This window comes from Leopardus geoffroyi, chromosome A3 (genome assembly GCF_018350155.1).
Source record: "Leopardus geoffroyi isolate Oge1 chromosome A3, O.geoffroyi_Oge1_pat1.0, whole genome shotgun sequence".
NCBI lineage: Eukaryota > Metazoa > Chordata > Mammalia > Carnivora > Felidae > Leopardus > Leopardus geoffroyi.
In genome coordinates, this window is record NC_059336.1 from 77,390,829 (window position 1) to 77,412,133 (window position 21,305).

General features: G+C 40.3%; 1 long non-coding RNA gene across 1 annotated transcript in view; it reads right to left on the reverse strand.

Annotated features, from left to right (window-relative positions):
• Nucleotides 1-689: 689 nt before the first annotated feature.
• LOC123580816 overlaps nt 690-21,305 on the reverse strand; it is a 221,607-nt gene continuing 200,991 nt past the window's right edge. The window contains exons 6-8 of the long non-coding RNA XR_006703475.1: nt 6,125-6,416; nt 1,706-2,988; nt 690-1,458 (exon numbers count right to left, since the gene is read on the reverse strand). This is a non-coding gene — a long non-coding RNA (uncharacterized LOC123580816). The remainder of the gene's footprint in view (nt 1,459-1,705; nt 2,989-6,124; nt 6,417-21,305) is intronic.

Consider the following 21,305-nt stretch of genomic DNA (forward strand, 5'->3'; position numbering starts at 1 on the left):
TTTCAAACTGAGACCAGAAAATTACAGCCCATGGACCAAAACTGGCCCACGATTGCTTTTGTAAAACAATCCTTTGCTGGAACTCAGTGACACCCATACTTTTGTGCACCATCTATGACTGCTTTCACACTACCATGGCAGAGTTGAGCTGTTGCAACAGGGACTGCATAGCCTGCAAAGCCTTTAGGGAACAGGTTTGTCAGCCTCTGGCTAAAATGCTGTCACTGTCTTCACCCCAAAAAATACATGCTAGAGATAGGATTGACCTTTAACCTATACATTTCTGGTTCCAGACCTCATTTGACTTTGAAACAAGAAACAAGAAAATAAGGTGATATTTGGGTTTTTATTAACCAATAGCAATTTCAAATACCTATTTAATTTACAAAAGAGAGAGAGAGAGAGAGAAAATGACTTTGGATTGCTTTGAGGTCAATTTAGAGTTAATACAATGTTTATAAATCCTTTTTTTTTTTTTTTTTTTTTTTTTTTTGTCCTGGATCTCAGGAATGACCCAGAGGAACTGCAAGACCTTGCCAATCGTGTGTGCATCCCTATCCTTACTAGGGGAAAACAAAAGTTACTGAGCGATTCAGTAGTTCTGGGGTGTTATAAATAGTAGTTGTTATAAATACAAATTCTCAGCTAACACGTGTGCTGCTGGTCCTTGGACCGCACCCTGAGTAGCAAGCAGTTAATATGCTCAAGCCAAAATCCTCCTCGACCAAAAGATTTTTCAGGTTAAACCTAAATTATTCAGAAAAATTAGATAATCTACACATATTCCCATGACCTTTGGGTTAGCAGTTGTTTGACCAAAAGTGACAGATTCAGGTTGGCTTGTGCACTGGTTCTCAAAGTATGGTCTGAGGGTATAGCAGCATCAGTGACATTTGGGAACAACTGGGTTCTGTTTTCTGACAACCCTTTCAGGGGATTCTGTTTTACCAAACCCACTCCAGTAATGCTGATGCAAGCTGAAGCTGGAGAATTACTGGTTTGTGCTATGGATATTCAGTCAGGGTTTCTTGGTCGGTTTCTGAGTTGACTTTTAATTCATTCATTCATTCATTCATCCACTAAACATTCTATAAATCTATCTTTATATGTTCAGTCTCTGTTTACAAAGTGCCTACATCTTTACTTAGCAGAGGAGATAGGAAAAGGTGGAATGGGAAAAACACATTCTGACATTATTCTAGGACTTCCTTCCTTTTTAGTGGGGTACATGGCTATTATTTGACGTCAGTTGATATTTCCACAGAAAAGTTGCTTATTTAATTAGTAAAGACTACTACGTAGTCCTGTTCCACATTTGTCAAAGATGAAACAAGGCCCTGATATATCCCAGGGAAAGGCCTGGGAGGGGAGGGGAAGGTGTGTTTTGATCTTCAGGACTTTTTGTTCAATGTCTTTCAATGTTCACTCTTTCAGGACTGCTGTTTTTAAGACAACCACCTATGGGGCGCCTGGGTGGCGCAGTCGGTTAAGCGTCCGACTTCAGCCAGGTCACGATCTCGCGGTCCGTGAGTTCGAGCCCCGCGTCGGGCTCTGGGCTGATGGCTCAGAGCCTGGAGCCTGTTTCCGATTCTGTGTCTCCCTCTCTCTCTGCCCCTCCCCCGTTCATGCTCTGTCTCTCTCTGTCCCAAAAATAAATAAACGTTGGGGAAAAAAAAAATTAAAAAAAAAAAAAAAAGACAACCACCTGAAGATTAAAAAACGATAGAATTCATGGAATGAGGAGAAAAGGCTTGTCATATGAGTCAGGCACCTCTGTGTGCCAGTTCAGATGATCTCAGCTCACTTATGAAGCTTCTGGACACAAGTGCCACTTCAGGGATGAACGGATCTAAGTGCATGCTCCCCCATCCTGGCTTTTTCTCCTATTGACTCCAAGGTGTGTGAGGCTACAGGACAACTGAGAACTCATGTGTGCACAGCCCCGGAGTGTAGGGAAGCTAAGGTCCCATGGAGGGAACCTTTGGCCATTGGTAGGCAGAAGCTGACAGATAAATCTTCCTCCTGCTTCTTACCAACCAAGTGTTGTGGGATGCAGCCATAAAAGGGCATCCTTTTAGGAGAAAGTCCACAACATGGAGCAAGCAGTGACACTTGCTCCCCAGCAGGGGCCAGCTCAGCACTCTCTTTCTTGTCTTACCCCCTTTTCCCTCATTTGCTTCCTGGGCTTTATTCCCTAATCAAAGAGAAGCACATACACCATTGCCCTAGGCTCTGCTTTCTTTGAAACTCAGGCTACAGCGTATATTACACCAGAACAGAGGCCAGAAGTTTCTTTCTTAGGCTCATCTCAGACTGCGGTCAGTGGAAGTTCTAGATTATGGAGAACATTTGAGAAGTAGGGGAGAACACTTAGATGATGGCAACAGATGACTTTGGGGCGACTTCAATAACCTCACGTTGAGTCTCTCTGACCACACATTGTCACCAGAACCCCTGTGGCACAAACCTGGCTCCTCACCTTGTCTACCTCCTTTCCCCATTGCCTTTCACTGCTTCCTGCAGACACGTCTGGATTATACTCCTGTGAGATCCTGCCCAAACTCTGCCCTACCGTGAAGCCCTCAGTTATGTCTTCAGCCTACAGTGCACTCCCCCGCTCTGAACTTTTCTGGCACCCATTGTCTTTTCTGCTTAGCATCGGTTGCATCCCATCCTTGATGTGATTTTGCCTATCTCTGAGTAATTTTATTTTTTTAATTTTAAGTTTTTATTTTCGTCCCAGTATAGGTCACATACATGTAGTGTTACAATAGTTGCGGGTGTACAATATAGTGATTCCACACTTCCATACGTCACTCGGTGCTCATCACGACGCGTGTACTCCTTAATCTCTGAGTAATTTTCTAACAAGATGATACTGCTTGAGAGGAGTCCCCAGGTCTCGGGCTTCCTGGTAACCCTCAGAGAGCCGGCAGAGACCTTTCAGTGTTGGTTGCTGGTTTCCTTTGGAGAGGCCATTCTCCTTTCCTGGAGAAAACCGAGTGAGTATGAGAAAAATGGTACCAATTACGTACTCCCAGACTCCAATCCTGAATCCAGCCAAACTGCTTAACAACAGAAAAGTGTCTGTTTTTCCCTGTTTGGTTTAATGATTTTCCTGTAGATCCACATCTCTTTCTATCACAAAGAAATCACTTTATCCTGCTGGGTAATTAATACAAATGTACAGTATGGCAAACATATTCCTGTAGACGGCTTATTTTTGCTGGTAAATTACAGGAAATCCTATATAGTACACCTGGGACACCCTGCAGTTTGAAATTAGAATATAAAGTGTCTCCCAGTTCCTCCTGCTTGGCTAGGATACTGGTCTGATTGTGAAAGCCTTTCTAGTTAGACATGTAATAAACTGGAATGATGGCAAATTCATTTACTTCCCTTTAGCTTAAAATTAATAAAGATTTTAATTCTAAGCTTACAAAAACCCACCACCCTGTTTACAGCCCTCTGGGTTACTAGAAGGGGATGGGGTGTGGTGTTGGCTCCCAGTTGTGAATTCGTTCAAAAAACACACGCCACATACAAATTTGTAACCAAATCCTTAGAGTTTAAGGCATTCGCCAGTAAAACTCCTTGGCCAAGCTTTAGTTCTGTGTGATGTCACATCTATATGAGCCCTAGGACAGCATTAAACTGGCCACAGCTGTTTCTGATTAGAGCAATCTAGACCCTCTTAAAGGCAGGCTGCACCTCTTCTCTGCCCCTTCCCTCCCTCTTCCTGAGTGGCTTTCTTTAACAAAAGAACTTCTTTATGAACATGGTCAGTGGGGTCTAGCTGTTTATTCTCACAGCAAGTTCGTGGTAATTTGGTTCAGCCTTGGAATGGCTTTTTGTACACCACATGTGGGTGAGGACACACACACACACACACACACACACACATACACACACACAGAGAAGGCCCAGAAAGTCTTTCTTCTTGATAATTGCTGGGTAAATCCTCCCTAGGCCTGTGGGTGCTGAAGTATAAATAAAGCAAACACCTTGGCATCTTCCTTTTGGGAAACAGTATTCCAATCCAGAACCAAGGGCTTAAGGGAAGTGTCAAATCTCATCTCTTCTTGGAAGAGAAGGGGGTAATGTGAGGATAGGTGGTATACACTTTGCTGAAATTTACCCCCTCTTTTTGTTACATAGTGTGCCCCCTGGTGGGACAGGGGTCCATCAACTATTTCCTAAAGGGCCAGATGGTAAATAGTTTATTCTTGCAAGCTGCATACCTTGTTGCAACTACTCAACCCTGCTGTGTCAGTGGGACGCATCCACAGAAAACTCATACGTGTCAGACAAAACTTTGTTTACAAAAACAGGGGTTGGGTGGGATTTGGCCCAGCGGCCTAGCGTGCCGACCCTGCCCTAGTACAGTGGGACTCAGGATGTGGTGGCCGGGTGCCAGTTCAAAACTGTTTGGAAATGTCCCATGAAATGTCCCATGACATGGCAAGTACGGACATTGAAAGTAAATGGCTAGTAGCGAGTTCACATTGCCAGAACATTCAAGTGCCTGAACACTGCCTTTCTCTTTCTGAAGAAAGAAGAGGCCAGTTCAGGTGTTGCTGACCTTGGCTAGGGTTTTTGCATGTGGTAAAGCCATATACGGATCATGCTCAGTTGGATACCTATTTGTCCATGGTGCATATGAAAACCAAAACCAAAACCAAACTGATGGATGAGTGTTTACCACAGACAGTTCGAGGGGCAGCTCTAGCCGACGCCTGAGTGAGAAACGTGTCAGTGTTCCGATCCAGCTTCTAGCCCCATTTGTCTCTCTGTGAAGAAAGGTTGGGTAATGCTCTCCGTCTGCCTGCCTGTGACCCTGAAACACCAAAGCTCCATCTGCCTTGTTGGCAGGTGAGGAACAAAGGGCCTGTGCCTCTGTTTCTGGGAAGTTAGGGCAGTAGCATCATGAGGAAGGTTGGAATTTTTTTTTCTTTTTTTGGTCTTGTGGTAAAAATTATTGGTTAGAACAGACCCACAGGGAATGGGGAAGGAGGTGCAAATTGCTGGCCTTGGAGAAAAAGAGAAAGAAAGCATTGCTTCTTGAACCCAGACTGTTTTGTCTCTTTTCTGACTCTATCGAACCTCCCTCCAGTAAAGCCACCTTCCCAGCCAGGCCTCTTTTATAAGGTGCTACTCACAGGCTTGGCCTCACAGTTTGTAAACACATAGAAACTTATCTGGGATCTGGGGTTGAAGTCTTCAAAACCCAAAGAAAACTTTGGAAACTTAAGGTTGTTAAGGAAAAGCATTAAATGCCAAATTTTGATGGGTTGGGAACATTTTAAGATACTAGTACCATTGGATTCCTAGCCTTAAAAGCCATGATGTCACTGTAGAGGAATATGATGTCAGGCTGTAAAAAGATCAGAAAGCTATTGAAAATTCCTAGGCCATGTTGGGAAGTTTATATGCAATGCTGAACAGAAAATACAGTGTTCTTTTTCTTCTTCCCTCTACCTCCTTCACAAGCAGGCCTGCCAAAAGCATGAGGTGAGGCAACTGCTGCCTGGGAATATAGCTGGCTTTTATTACTAGAACTTGTTCATTCTTTAACAGAGTTGCAGTAAAACTGTTTTTCAAAGTTCCTTGGCTTAACTACTACATGAAGTATTAAATGGTCAGCCATCCCCTTTCAGAAAGAACATTTGCTTTCCATGAAGTAGGGAAGACACTTTTCCTTGTGTTGACTCAGGGTTCTCAGTAACATGGCAATCATTTGTGTATTTTCATTTAAGAAGACTAGACTTCTTGCTTTAGCTCTCTTATTAAAGAATTATGGGGGTTCTCTCTCTCTCTCTCTCTCTCTGTCTCCTCTTTCTCTCCCCTCACTCTCCTCTCTCCCCAAGGACTCAATACTAATAATGTTTTTTTAAATAATTTATATTGATACACTTTCAAAGACAACGATCTCACATTCTGATGGTAAACTATTGGGTAAATCATCTGTCAGGAATGATTAAGGAGCTGGAGAGACTGATTTATGGGGAAAGATTAAAAGAACTAAATGTGTAGAGCTTAGCTAAGCAGAGACTGGGGGCACCTGATAGTCATCTGCTAAAATCAGGGAGGGATGTGACTGGAGGAGAGGGGAGAATTATCTCACCTCGAAGCTGCGCTCTGAGAGTAATGTGAAGAAATTCAGGAGAGGAGGATGTGAGATGGGTATCGCGGAAGTCTTTCTGACATTGAGATCCATTAGGCGTTGGGCTCATCTCTCAGGAGAAGTGTAGGTCCCATTCTCTGAGATGGGAGTGCCCAGCTGGAGAGCTAGCCATACTTCAGGGACGCTTCAGATGGCGGAGTGTCTGTGAGATGGGCAGGTTCCTTTCATTCAGTTCTTTGTTTCTCTTTTCCTGGGTTGTCATTCTGTTGTCCCCCGTATTTGAAAATGCTGTCTAAAATGATAGGAATAAGAACCAAAAGGAGAGGCTGAAGAGGGGGCTGGGAACCCATATCTACTGGTTCCTCCACCTTTTCCTCCTAGGCAATGATCTCTCTTCCAAGGATCCTAAAACCTACTGGATGCACAAGGTGTTTTAAGTTAAAAAAAAAAAAAGATAAGGTAAACATAGTGGAAGAAAATACCCACTTTTCATTCCTAAGTTGGGAGAGATACAATGCTTTGAACATTATTTGAAAAATAAAGAAAGTCACCTGAAATTCCACTGATAAAGATAATTAATGCTCACAAGTCTGAATGTATCATTTTTTTTCACTGTCATTTATGAATTAAAGAATATAGAGTTGTTTTAAATCACTTCGAGTTTGGGGTGCCTCCACTTTCTGCCACTCTGAGAATTTGGTCACTCCAAATAAAAGCAGAGCGTAAAGCCAAGGCCCAGGTGATTGCCTTCCATCCCTCACGAGAACTCCTGGTAAATGCTGAGATTGGAACTGACCCATTGTGGGAATGCTGGCCAGATTCTGTTTCAATTATTTACATATTAGAGAGAGGGGACCACAAGATCTTAGAATAACAATCCTAAATATTTACTATTTTCCTCTTTTTCTCTACCCACTGAGTGTGAATAGGGGGTTATAGAGGTCAGACGGGCCTATGGAGGTGAGAGATTAAGAGAGTGATACTGAAGAGGGAAACAGAGAAAGAGGAACAGCAAGAGGAAATAAAACTGATTCCAAGGGATTTACAATCTGGTTAATATTTCCATCCTCTCAAATCCCTAAGTTTCATATGTAGTTTCCCTGTGAAACACAATATCAGCATAAGGCTAATATTAATTTGAATCTCTCTTAGCAACGGATAAAATATCCTAAAATTGTAATGTTATTTAAGCAAGGTCAAGAGAGAGAGGGGCATATATTGATGTGACAAGTCACTTTGAGAAAAATCAGATTACATAGCTGAGGGAAGATCCTATCCAGTTAGGAAAGAAACTAAGTTTTCTGAATTTTGGATTACCTTCCATGCAAATAAAAAGCTCAGAGAACACAATGCAGAAATCAAATGTCCAGCAGATTTCACCTGACCTGTGCATGAGAGCAAACACATAAATTTTCCGATATACAGATTCTTTCAGCATTAATTCAATCATCTGCTATGACAAATGAAAACAACCATTTGTTTTCCTTAAAAGCCATTATATGGATTTTAGTTACCCAAACATTTAAATATTTCTGTTGAAATTTTAAGCTCTCATCAAAATCTTTGCTAGTATGAAGACATAGCTAAATGTCCTTTCTAAGACTTTTTCTGTACAGTTTTGGAACTAACATCTAAACTGAAAATATAGTGTTCCTTTACCCAGTACATTGCTTTCATCACGTGTATGTGAGATATGTAACTGGTCAGTAAAGAGAGAGTGCAAGCTATACTTTGCCTTTCCATAGGAATCCAAAAGGGGATGGAAAACAAACACTCTCCCTCCCCACACCCTTCAGCCCCAACTGACTTTCACTCATTTTCCTTCGAAATGCACATGCCTTTGCTAAAAGGAAACCAAAAAATAGATTGGAATCTTGCTTCTAGCTTTTCTGGGTTTTCAGTTTTGTTTTCCTCTGCTATTTGCCACTTTGTTGGATGTTTTGTGTGGGTCGGAACGTGTGTGTGTGCGTGTGCGCGTGCGTGTGTGTGTGTGTGTGTGTGGCTTAATTATATGAAAATTATACTGGGGGTTCAGTAACCAGTGGCTTGAAAATTAACTGAATTATGAAAGCTGAAATGTTGCTCATAGCATCAGTTAATGACAAGGTCGCTGCCACTGTCATATTCAAAAGAAATGTCACACTTGAATGGGGCTGAGATGGCTGTGTTGTCCCAGGGTCCCAGGTAGAGACAATGAAATGGGGGCTCCTTGGGTACTGTTTCATCCCATGTTTGAATCAAACGCATTCTTCTTTCAACTCATTTTGGTTCTGCTGTGTTCCCATAACATATGGAGTCCCTAGGTATTCTGCTATAACATGGAAACTTTTAGGGCTGGGAATAACAGATCATGAATAGATTGGAAATTCTCTCTAAATGCCCCCTTGGGTGGTTGATGTAAAGGCTCATTGTGTGTTGTTTCTATCTTTTACAAAAATCAAATATGTCTAGAATTATTTGAGTCCAACAGGCTATATTAGGGATCTGAATGCCAGCATACCCCATACACTACCAGATAAATAATGACAGATGTATGCCCCTAGTATCTCTTCCTATCTCCCCGGCTCTGGGCAACTGTAGTTAATTGAAAAAGAGGAAAGAGGAAATTGAGTTTGGGACAGAGTCAGTTGGAGATGAAGGGAAAATCCAAATAAAGGACTTTGATGTTAAGCCTGTCCCAAACCAGTTGGCAGAGCTGATACAAGTTACTGCATGGGAGCAGGGGCGGGGGGGGGGGGTGGTGGCGCGGAACAGCAATAATTCTGCAGAGCAGTGAGCCAGAGAAGGAGCAAGAGGGATGGGTGACTTCTAACCCAAAAGGAGGTGAAGTGTGCCCCAGCTGTCTTGGACCCTGTTGAGCCCCCAAGGATCAGAACAGGGCTTCAGGAGAAGAGGAGACAGTTAGCTGCCCTGCCACTCCCCAAAACTACACCCCCGTTTCCTCAGCAGAAATATATCGAATCTGCTATTGTACATGCAGTGTTTATTTTCCCTCCCTTTCTCTCTCAAGATGAGGGTTACCTAAGACATAAGACTGGAATACATAAACATGAATATACTTTTCTTAATTTTTCTCTTTCCTACCTGGAGTCCGGATTCAAAACGTCACCATATGGTCTTCAATAAAACAAAACAAAACAAAACAAACAAACAAAAACCCCAGAACAACTAACAGCCACTGTTTTCCTGTCACCACCATTAAGTCCTTTACCTATAACATCTCATTTTATCTTCACAATAGCCCACTGAGGTTAAAATTACCATCGGGGTTTTAGAGATAAGAAAACCAAATGAGGAGAGGAAAATGAGACAAGTTGCCAAAGCCTACCCAATTGGAAAGGAACTCACCCTGTATCCCACCCCGGCAGGTCTGTCAGAAGCCCAAGTCTGTGCATGAACCCATTTGCAGTCCACCTCTCAGCTACTGTGGCTTATAGCTGGGGTGACTTTAATTCCTGCTTTGCCCAGTACAAAACTCCTTTATATTTTTGTCCCAGTTTTCCATCTGTTTGAACTTAGCCTCAGACAGGAGTTTCCTGGTAAAGATGATGGAGACACTCTACACTTAACACAGCTCCCCGGTGTGGTGTGTTGACCAGGTTTATCCCACCCGTCAGAACCTGTGGTTCTGGCAGCAGGAACAGAGCTCGGACTCTGACCCCCGGTGCCCAGGGAAGCAGCAATGGCAGTTGAGAAGGCGGGATACTTGCCCTGGGCTGCGTGCTGAGTGCTGAATGCCCACAAGACAATAGAAGGACGTGGGCATGTAGCACCTGCTCTCTTGTCCCCATTGTATATTAGTTCAACTTCTCTAGAGACAAGAGAAGGTGAAAGAAAGGGGTGGTGGGGTGAGCACAACTAGAGCAGTGAACCCTCAGTTGAGAATTAATCAATAATTCTGTCTCATTAGATAACTACACAACATGTTACAATTTTCTCTGATTACTCATGCTGAGCAGTAACATACAGGGGAAGGATATTCCTCAGTGTTTATAGTTCGTAGAGTGAGAGCAGTTGCAAGGAACTTTTTTGCAACTCTTAATCTTGGGGGGAAAAAGTGTGTAGACACCTAAAGAAAATCTATCCTACGTTTGGGGCAGTCAGTAGGAAAAGCACGTGACATGCTTTGGGATGAACATGTTGCTCAAGAAACCTCCAGGGGAGAAGGAAAAAGGAAAGACAAACCCTGACCAAAAATTCCATAGGCCTAAAACTTAGGATACACGTAAATGTCATTGGTATTCTGTGGGGATGGAGGTGTGTCGACGGTCCCCTCCACTTACAGGTGAAGAGAGCAGCATTTGTGCCAACTTCCAATTCCCACTCTGGTATCTGCCACAATGCGATACTGGCCGCTCTGGTTCACTACTTCAGCGAGGTAATACATAGATTTTTTCCCCAGAAGTAGGTGGGTGCTATGGGATGCTGGGTGACTCAGTCGAGTAAGCCTCTGATTCTTGATTTCAGCTCAGGTCATGATCTCGTGGTTTGTGGGATCAAGCCTGGTATTGGGCTCTGTGCTGACAGCATGCAGCCTGCTTGGGATTCTCTCTCTCTCTCTCTCTCTCTCTCTCTCTCTCAATAAATAAATAAACATTAAAAAAAAGTAGTGAGTGAGTGTTATTCCCTCTGTGTGGAGTCCACATCATATCCTTGAACTAGAATCTATGATGAAATAGTTTATCTGTAAGTATATAAAAGCCAGTGTGGTGACAGCAAAAACGTTTTTTGAACACTTGCTAGACCATGCTCTAATTTGAGGATTTTACTTGGATTAAGTTATTTAATATCCTCACTACACACCAAGAGAGGGAGGGACTCTTACGATCCCCACTTTAAACAGGTAACACTGAGATTCCAGATGGAATATCCCCTCCAGAGTTCTATCATTCTTCAGCCCATGGAGATTGGCCTCCCCAGTGGGACGGCTCTGAAAAAGATGAAGAATAGTTTGAGTTTCCTTGGGTTCAAATTTGACAATTACTCTTTTTTTTTCTTTTTAAATCTTTCCTTAAATATCACTTTCAAATCTCCATCATGTCTGCTCCTCCACTCATACGTGTGTCAGTGAGAATCATAGTAGGGACATTGCCCAAAAGCAGAGATCAAAATCTGATCATGTGCTGGACTGTGGCAGAAACGACGTATTGTCTACCCAATAGCCATTCTCCTCCTGCCTTAAACCACCCCCTGGTTTGGGGCAACAATATGCTCAGTGGTAACAAAACAACAAAAACTCACGTCTACTTTCCTCAGACTCCTATGCAGATATGTGGGCCCATGTGACATGATTCTGACCCAGAGGTATAAATAGATATTTAGAGATGGGTCTTATAGAAGAACTTGAAGGAAAGGGAAGCAAACTCTGTGGGGGGATTCTCTTTATACTTTATGCATGTCTTCACTCTTTTTGATGTCTAGAGCTGTCACAGACAGTCTCTTACAAATGAATATGAGGGAAGGACCATAGAATTGCAGAGATTTAAAGCTTTGAGTCACCTCACCAACCCTAAACCTCCACCTTCAGATCTCTTATTATGTAAGAAAGAACGTTATGGAGATGAAGAGGGTAGATTCATGTAAAGCTTATGATGATAAGTCACATAATAAGGCTATAAGTGTAGCTATTACTTATGTTATTAAAGCCACTGTTATATAGGCTTCTCGTTGTGCATAGAAGAACCTAATCCTCAACAAATATTAGTGCCAAATGTGAACAATTTATCTGATAAGCTCTTTGAGGACAGTAACAAGGCCTTCCATAGGAAGTTAACTGGTATCACCTGGAAAAAGCATTTTGTGGTCAAACTTGAGAAGCCCTGGAATAAACAAAATTGACCAGATTTCTCTAGTGCAGTACTTCTCAGAGCCTTTAGTAATTTAAATATGCATTAAGAATCTTTAAGTGGGAGATTAAACAGGCAGCATTTTCCCAACTTCTTAAGTTTGGTTGGGTGTCTACACAACACCCATTCAGGAATCCTAAGTTGGATGTTTTTAAATATGCTTTCCATTTCTAATATGTTATGATTCTTTTCTAAGAATTCCTCTATTTACCGAATTTCTGAATGCACTGTGCCATTTCATCCCACTTCTTTGTTCAAACTTCTCCCCTGCCTGGACTATAGTTTTTTAATGAACACATTAACTGAGTGCTATTTTGTTTCCAGTATCGTGGCAAAAAATTTTCATACATTTAATCTATGAAATTAAATGTATGAAATCTTAAAAGCACAGCATAAGGAATACTTGTTTGTTTCCCATGAAAAACTATAGATCCGAGTGACTCTTTAGGGGTCAACCATCCTCTGTGTGGTGACACAAAGGTGACTCTAATCTCATGACTCCGAGGCTCTACCTCTCAAGAGGAGGCCTCCTCTGAGTTTGCAATTTCAGGGAAGGAGAAAGCCAAGGGCTGCTCACCACCTCGGCTTGGAAGTAAAGCACGTCACTTCCTCTCATAATCCACTGGCCAGAACTAGTTATATGGCCCCATCTAACCACAAGAAGCCTGAGAACCACTGTTATGAAGATGCTAGGACACTGGTAAGCCCATTAATGTCTATTACAAAGTCTGTAGGCTGGCTAATATTATCATATTTTATTTCATTGCAGGTGAGGAAACTGAGGCTTAAGAAAAGTAAAGTAACTTGTCCAAGACCACTCAACATAACCAAGATTTTAATCCAGACTGCCTCTTGGGATCACGTGACCTCCAATTTACCCTGGGTGGATTTGTGTAACAAGTTCGTCTCTACCCAGCCCCTGACACTGTGAAGGAACTGCTCGGAGGAGGGACAAAAAAATCTGATAGAAGGAATAGTGTCTACAATCCCTTTTCTCCCACCCCACCCCCCGTGTGGACTGTGCCCCCTTTACTTTTCACCAACACTTAATGCACATCAATCTTAAAAAAGAGAAGAAAAAAACCTCCCCTCCCCCCCGCATCCCACAGACAAGTGATGCCCTTCTGCTGCTTTACAGAATAGAGAGAAAACAATGGGTCCCCGTGTAGAGAGTTCTAAGTCTTTTATCTTTCTACAGATTCAACCACAGTATTGATTCTTTATTGACCTAAACTGTCCTAAGCACAGCTGTGGTTTTTTCTCATATAGTGTATGGGAGAGTTAAGGCAGATACTACTTTAATATTGATTTTTGTGAAAAAGGTGCAGGAAAGAGGGCAATTTGTGTCTGCAGTCGCTCTTCACTATAAAAGATACCATTGTTAGGAGCTTATAGCATTATATCAAGGGTCTTAATCTGTAGCAATCTTTTTTTACAACTTAGAAATAGGCTTGGGCAAATGTGTTATTGGTGTTAATGATATTTTGAAGTGAAGCAAATTTGTCAGCCTTTCTAAGTAAACTGCTCAACTTAACTATTTGAGGACTTGGTCAGTTGGCTTGATGGTTGTGCAGAAATCCTGGGGTTTATTTATTTATTTTAAAGTCCTTTGGAAAGAATGTTTTGTTGTACAAACAGTGACAACAGTGTTGGTTCAATGAGTCTTTGAGAAATGGGAATGATTGTCCAGGGCTGAAATAAGCTATGCCTCTCTCCCAAGGTGAATATTTCTTCTTTAAGAATCAAAGGATTCTGGTTTCTGGAATATTGTTCTGTGATTCGGGAGAGAGGAGGAAAAAGAAAAAAATCACTTAAGATAAGGCAATTTTATTGGCCAGAGTAAAATGGCTGTTGAACTTGTGGGTGGGATTTTCACATTCTTGAATGAATATGTATTTTTAGAAACAGGTTCTGTTTGTATGATAGAAAACCTTCTGGAAAAGTTTCAAAAACTCCATAAGAAATGGTAGTTTCTCTGAAACGGGCTAGCTTAATTTGTTTTATATTTAGGAAATGCACTGAAAATCGGCATTTAACACTAAGTCTAGAGAGTTTGTCAGCCACTATACTGTGGTTTTATTGAGGTTATTTGCTTCCCTTCATGTGGGAATAGCCAATGAGCCAGTGAGAAATATTAACTATGTATCTACTGCACACAGAACATTCCCCAAGGCACTGGCCACAGAGGAGTACAAGACAATAGTGATTTAGAGCCATGACCCCAGATAATGATGACCAGGGACTGGTAGGCAATGCCAAGGCACTGAGTTATTTGCGGATGTGGCAAGGCCCCTGTCAGCTTGTCTTTAAAAGCTCAAAGGGTAGGGTCCCCTTCCATCACTGGATAAGTGTCATACGATAGCCTTCAAGGTCAAAGAAAAAAGAATCTAGTACTTCTCAAGATGCTGTGCACTCTCGCCCTGTTAGGGAAATCTATACACTGCTTAACAATATTAGAATGATGACTTCCACTGATGAATGGTGTATTAGTGAGCTTTAGCACACTGTCTACTGGGCAAAATACACCTCTTGGGTCTGATTCTTGCAGACAGATGCCAAGATGTATCAAATATTCAAATTATCACTTCCTTGTAACACCTGGTTTCTACTTAAAACCCCAGTAAATTCTAAAATAACACCTGCTCTTCAGATCATTAGTTGTATTCTAAACATTTTTCTTTAATCTAATGCTGTTGTTTGAAAATGTGTAATACTGCAACCACCATGAGCTGCTTCATTTATATTAACATAGCATGGTACTGGGTACATATTATACAAGAAAAAGGCCAGAACAGGGATCATTCCATAAGGAATAGAGGGGCTAGTGATTTGATCACACCCTTAATCATCTTTTCTTTCTTCTATTTCATTTTAAATCTCCATATTGAGTTACCTGACAAAATTTGCAAACGTGCAAAAAATATGCCCCATATTGATTGACTCTTTGACATAAGAGTAAATTATCTTTACAGCTCATAAATATATTGCATAGCAAACACGTACACAGGTATGAACACACAGATAGACATATACCCCCTCACGCTCTATGCCACTTGAAAGCTGGACAGCCCTGACGATAAACGTAGCCAATATGCCAGGCTCTCAAAGAAACCAATAATATGGTAAAAATAGCCATTTCATATTCTTTTTTGCCATCCATGATTGCCTTTAGAATTTTTTTTTCTAAAACTCAACTTGTGGAGGAATTCAGGACATCAGCTTGAGAAAACTGAAAGCCAAAACTTATGGTTTAAATGATGAGTGAGCTGGAAGTATGGAACGGCCAGTTGGGGAGACCTGCCATGTGACTTGATTGGCCCAGGAAGCTAGGGGCAGTCTAGAGGAGCAAATAGATTTTTTTGACTTGCTTTGTTCAAATAAAGCTTAAATGTGATCTTGGTGAACAAATGGCATGCCTTTTCCTCCGAAGTTTAGACATCAGTAGAATAACTGGAGACTGAGAAGCAGTAGAGAGTGGTTGTCACCAAGGACAACAACATCATAAAAATCGAAGCTCAGGGGTGTGCAGGCCTGCAAGTTTCCTTTAAACATCCTCCCCCAGTGCATATATTCTTAACAGTGCCCAATGAGGGGATGGGCAAGAGAAGGAGGGCAGTCTTCCTCTTACAATGTGTTTTGAAATCTTAGGAAACATTATTGGTTCTTGCAATGATCATGGCCAAGGATTCTAGATAATCTTGCACAAGAACTTTCCTCTACCTATAAAACATCAGAATTCTCTCCATGGGGCACCTGGGTGGCTCAGATGGTTAAGCATCTGACTCTCGATTTTGGCTCCGGTCTTAATCTCACGAATGCATCAGGGTCCCTGCTGAGTGGGGAGCCTGCTTGGGATTCTCTCTCTCCCTCTCTTTGCCCCTCCCCCACTCATGCATGCATGCACACACACACACTGTCTCTCTCAGAACATTTTTTTCAAACATTAAAAAAAAATTCTCTGCAACAGCATGTAATAAGTCCACAAGTAAACCAACCTAGAGCACAACCTCACTTCAGTATTTACATGTTTAGCAAAATTTCAATATACACTGACATTTCCAGAGTGTTACCATCATATAAATCGAAGGAGGGCATACTTTCTTTCATTAGAAGCACTGTCAGGAAATTGTTTACTGTTTTGGACAGCCACATCACTGCTCAAGCTTATGGTATTGGGTTTACCATTTAATTCACATGTACTTCTCAGTCTGCATGTATAGCTACTTGACATGTATGGTGATTCTATGTAACTTCAAATATCTGATTATTGTAGTATAACATACAACAAAATGTATGTTGTAGGAAAGGAGTATTGGGTATGACGGAGTTGAGAAACAGCAATAAATACATACATACATACATACTCCAAGTTTATCCATATACTATCTTTGTTCTAAATAGTCATTTCACGTCTTTCCTTATACTTGATTGCCTCCAATTTCTGACTTGACTCTCTTCTTTATTCTTTACACTAAGCACTTAACACTCTTTTTCTGGCCACAACCTTGCTGCAGTGCCTTGAATAAATCAGTTTCTCAGGTGAACTGATCTGTGGTACCAACTTCAGTTTGCCTTTGCCTTAGAACTAGAGGGAACTCTATGATCACATAATTCAATCTGTTCATTTGAAGATGGCAAAACTGATTCTCAAAGAGGTTGCCTAAGACTTTTCTAAGTTTTCCTACAGAACATGAGGCAAATAAGACTGTGCCCTGAGCATTATTCTTCCAATCTGCACATAAGGATCAGAGCCCTGTTCAGCACAGCTATCTTCAAGACACCTAATAGCTTTGAGGCTTATAAGACTAGACGGTGATATGATTGCCATCTTCTGTTTTCAGAAATGCTAATATGTTTAACTGGAATCTTCACAGAAGAAATATTGACAGTAGTCTTCTAAGCTCCACCTAGGGCTGAGGGAATGTGGGCTGTTAGACTTTGGATGTTCCAGTCCTAAGAGCAAGATTATCTCTATTATGAGATGGCTGAGTCTGGCTAAGCCCGATGCTACTAACCTCTGGTTCGCCTCATTCTTTTTCTTTATTTTGAGTTCATATTCACCATGGTTAGATTTGGTTCTCTAAGGAAGAAATAGGATGGTTGTAGGATGGTCATTTTGATTATAAATTAATATGTTGACAATCATTCAGTTAAAAAAATAAATTTCTGACTACGATTGGCTTTTTCAAGTAGCTTGATCACAGACTACAGGGAGGGACCGCACTGATCATGCTGAGGGGCAAATACTTTTCTTCTAAGCAACAAGTATTTCCCATAACATCAATTTTCTGGTTTCCTTCATCAGTTTCTCTGGGGCTAGTTAATTAACATCTAGCTCTAGAAGATGAACTCCAAATGGGTGTTCGCTAATCAGGTTTCTGATCCTACAAGGCTGAGGTCTGAATAGCAATTTCCCACCAAAATAGAAACTCCATGTGGGCAGGGATTAGTATGTTTATTTTCACTGCTTTATTCCCAGTGCCTAAAAGTGGGTGGCATATCTTTTGCATGAATGCATATTTCTCTGGTGGATACTAACTTCTAGCTCTTCCTTGGGGACATGCCTCACCCCTCTACACACACACCCCCATACCACTGGTGTCAGTCACAACTATTTTTCCACCCTTGCTAGCAGAAACAGTGTCTTCCTTTCATCAGCCCATTGCATCAACAGGAAAGGGGATGAATATAACCCCTGTAGGCTTGTTCAGAGTCAGAAATGACAACCAATGACGGGAACTGAAATGACCAGGGACTTTTTGTGATGTGGCTTCTGGCAGAGCTGAAGGATGAGAGGAACGGGGAAGAAAACCATAGGAAAACAAAGACATTAAAGCAAATTTCTCTCTTATTCAAAACTGTTTTATTACCTTTCACATGGCCTTCAGCAAATAAAGATACGGCTCATTTAGGCTGAATCTTATGAAATTAAAATTCAGGAAGGTAAGTATGCTAAAGACTAAGGGGTGTCAGTTTGATTTGTTAATACAGTACTTTCAACAAATGATGGGGGCCTGAAATAACGACTGTAGTTTTAGGAAGGGATGAGAGGTAAGAGAATAGGCCATTTTTTTTCTAGTTTGAGTCTGAAGGAAATGAGAGAAGGTTGTAGCTAAAAGAAGGCTTATAATCAGAAGAAGTTTTTATTTATTTTTAAATTAGGAGATACTTGAGCATGTTTTGCAGCTCATCTAGACTGAAAATATAGTGGAGAGGGACTAATATGTGAATCAAGATTCTGTGTGAGATGGGAGAGGAGAACACCCAAAAGGTAGATGCTTGCCAAAGCAACTTCAAGGTGGTTCCCTAAGATAATTTCAACTTCTGTTATGTATTAGAAATCCCACAAGAACTCTCTTGCAAAGAGACATCTTTGATAATCTCACAAAGAAGCTTTATAATATAGCTTTGAAGGCAGCTTTATGGAGAGAGTTCTGTCTAAACTTGTACTGTATAGCTTCCCCTACATACACAGTCTGCTCCTGGTTGAATTGGTTCATGCTATCTAGAGACACAACAGAGGTACAATGATCACACTGTTCTTACTTCTTTAGAAAATCTTATTTACAGAATTGTTTTATACTAACTTGACATCAGTCCATTAGACCATGGTGCTTCTGTTTGCGAGAGTACAATGGAGAGAAAAACCTTAGACTCCATTGGAAAAAAAAAAAGGGTAAGAGCACCATTATGGATGAACCTCTGCATGTAGAATGATCAAAGATTCCAAATGAAACCAACAGATATCAGAAATGACACCCAGGTGAGCCTCTCTGGGAAGTCCTTAACAATATGAGTATATAACCACTTAAATTCCTTTTTCTTTAAATGGCAGATTCTCAGTAATTATATGTCAAGGAAGAGTTCAAACACATCTACTCAGTGAACATCTCCAATCTTAATATAAATATATAAACAGGGAAACAGATGTCAATCATCGAATAGAAAAGTCTTATAAATTCACTTCAGCCAACTTCTCTGTGAACAAGCTCTTTAAAACAGAATCAAAACAAAACATCAGCAGGCCCTTAGTTTATGGAGATAGTTACAGAGAGAGGCCTCAACTTTAGCATATGTGCCTTTTGATGAACATAAATCTACAGAAGAATTACTTTGGGAAGTTACATGCTTTAATTCTCTAATGATATAATTGCTAGCACAGTATGGACATTTCTGTCCAAAAATACACTTTGTCCATCTAAAAGGGTAATATTTATGAGACTTGAATGAAAATAACTTGCTAAAAATAATGATTCTGTTTATCTTTCCTTATTTTATTATAAATATGAGTTTGCCATATAGATTGATGAAAGCAGAGTAAATCTAGGGAACTAAAAATCATCCATAATCCCAATACCTAGAGGCCTCGTGTATCATATTTCCTTCCTGTTTCTTTTCCATGAATTTTGTACATAGTTGGTAATTATGTTACATAGCAGTTTAGTATTCTGATTTTCTCATATAACAGCATTCCCCATATTATTCCAATTTTTCCAGAAATTTATTTAACAAATGCAAAAAATACCATTGAATAATATAAAATTTCTGATATTTAACCTTTTTGTCTTTTGACTTCAGAAAATGGCAATTTCATAGTGTTCAGCTTACATATGAAAGAATTTATCTATCATTTCTCTATTACCACGATGGATAATTTGGTCATTTCTTGTTTATTTTTTTATTAAGAACATGTTGAAATGAGTGTGTTTTTGCATACTCTTTATTAGCATTTCTGATAACGTCCATAGGCTCGATTCCTAGAAGTGATGTAACTGAACTAAATATAAATTTCTTTATGGTATTTTAACTTCCATTAGAATAATTTTTTTCTAGGAGTGCCTGCGTGGTTTGGTCGGTTAAGTGTCCAACTCTTGGTTTCGGCTCAGGTCATGCTTTCTCGGTTCATGGGTTTGAACACCACGTCAGGCTCTGTGCTGATGCTGAGGGATCTGCTTGGGATTCTCTCTCTCTGCCCCTCCCCTGCTCTCTCTCTCTCTGTCTCTTTCTCAAAATAAATAATAAACTTTAAAAAGAAAAGTTTTTTTCCAAAATACTAAGCAAAATTAATTGCAATCAACAATGTATGAAAATGCCTGTTTAACCACATGCTTATCAACATTGAATTTTTAAAATTTCTTCATTTATTGGAAATTTAACAGAAATACAAAAAAAAAAAAAACAAAATAGAACCAAACAAAAGCCCAATGACTTGTTTACATTTGTCTTTCTTGTTTAATAGTCAAATAAAATATTTTTCAAGGTTTGTTAGCTATTTTAATTTCCTCTTTGGGGAACTGTCTTCCTCTGGATTTTGCTTGTTTAGATTTGAAGGATTATTGTTTTCTCTCAAGTCCTGCTGTCATATTTACAGCCTTTCCTGTCTAGTTTGTTGTTTGCTTTGATTTTGTTTATTTGACTTGGAAAATCTTTTATCACATATAAAACTGAGTCTTCTTCACATGGTCTTCTCTTTGTACCCATTCTGTGTCCAAATTTCTTCTTCCTGTAAGGACACCTGTCATATTGGAGTAAGGCCTATGCTAATGACCTCATTTTAACCTTTCCTCTTTAAAGACACTTGTCTCCAAATATAGTCACATTCTGAGGTACTGGGGGCTAGCACTTCAACATGCGAATTGTTGGGGGACACAATCTGGCCGATAACAATGGTCAAGGTCATAATTTCATGGGAGCAAACATGGGCACTCTGCCTCCAGAGCCATTGCTCTTTTTCTTTTTCTTTTTTCAACTTTTTATTTTTAAAAGAGTTTAAGACTTATAGAAAGTTGAAAAAATTGTACAAGGAGTTTTCATATATCTTTTTCACACAGATTCCCTTATGTTAACATTTAAATACATTTGTTTTTATTCCTCTTTATATAAGCCAGTACTGTTTATCAAAACTAAGAAATTATCAATACAATACTATTATCAAATCATCAGACCTTAATAAAATTATACCAATTACCACATTACTGTCCTTTATAAAGAAAGAAAAACAAAGCTTTCTTACGTTCCAGACTGTAGTGTTTTCTTTAGTTGCCACACCTCTTGTATTTCCTTTAACTTTAAACATATCTTTTTTTTTTTTTAATTTTTCCTATCCCTGACAGTTTTGAAGAGGACAGGACTGATATTTTCTAAAATGTTCCTTAGTTTGAGTTTGCTGATGTTTCTTCATAATTAGATTTAGGTCATGCATTTTGGGCAGGAATTTCACAAAGAGTTACTGTGTCTCTTAGTGCATCATATTCTTTTTAAGATTTTTTTTAAGTTTATTTATTTTGAGATGGGGGAGGAGCAGAGAGAGAGAGAAGGGGGAGAGAGAGAAAGAG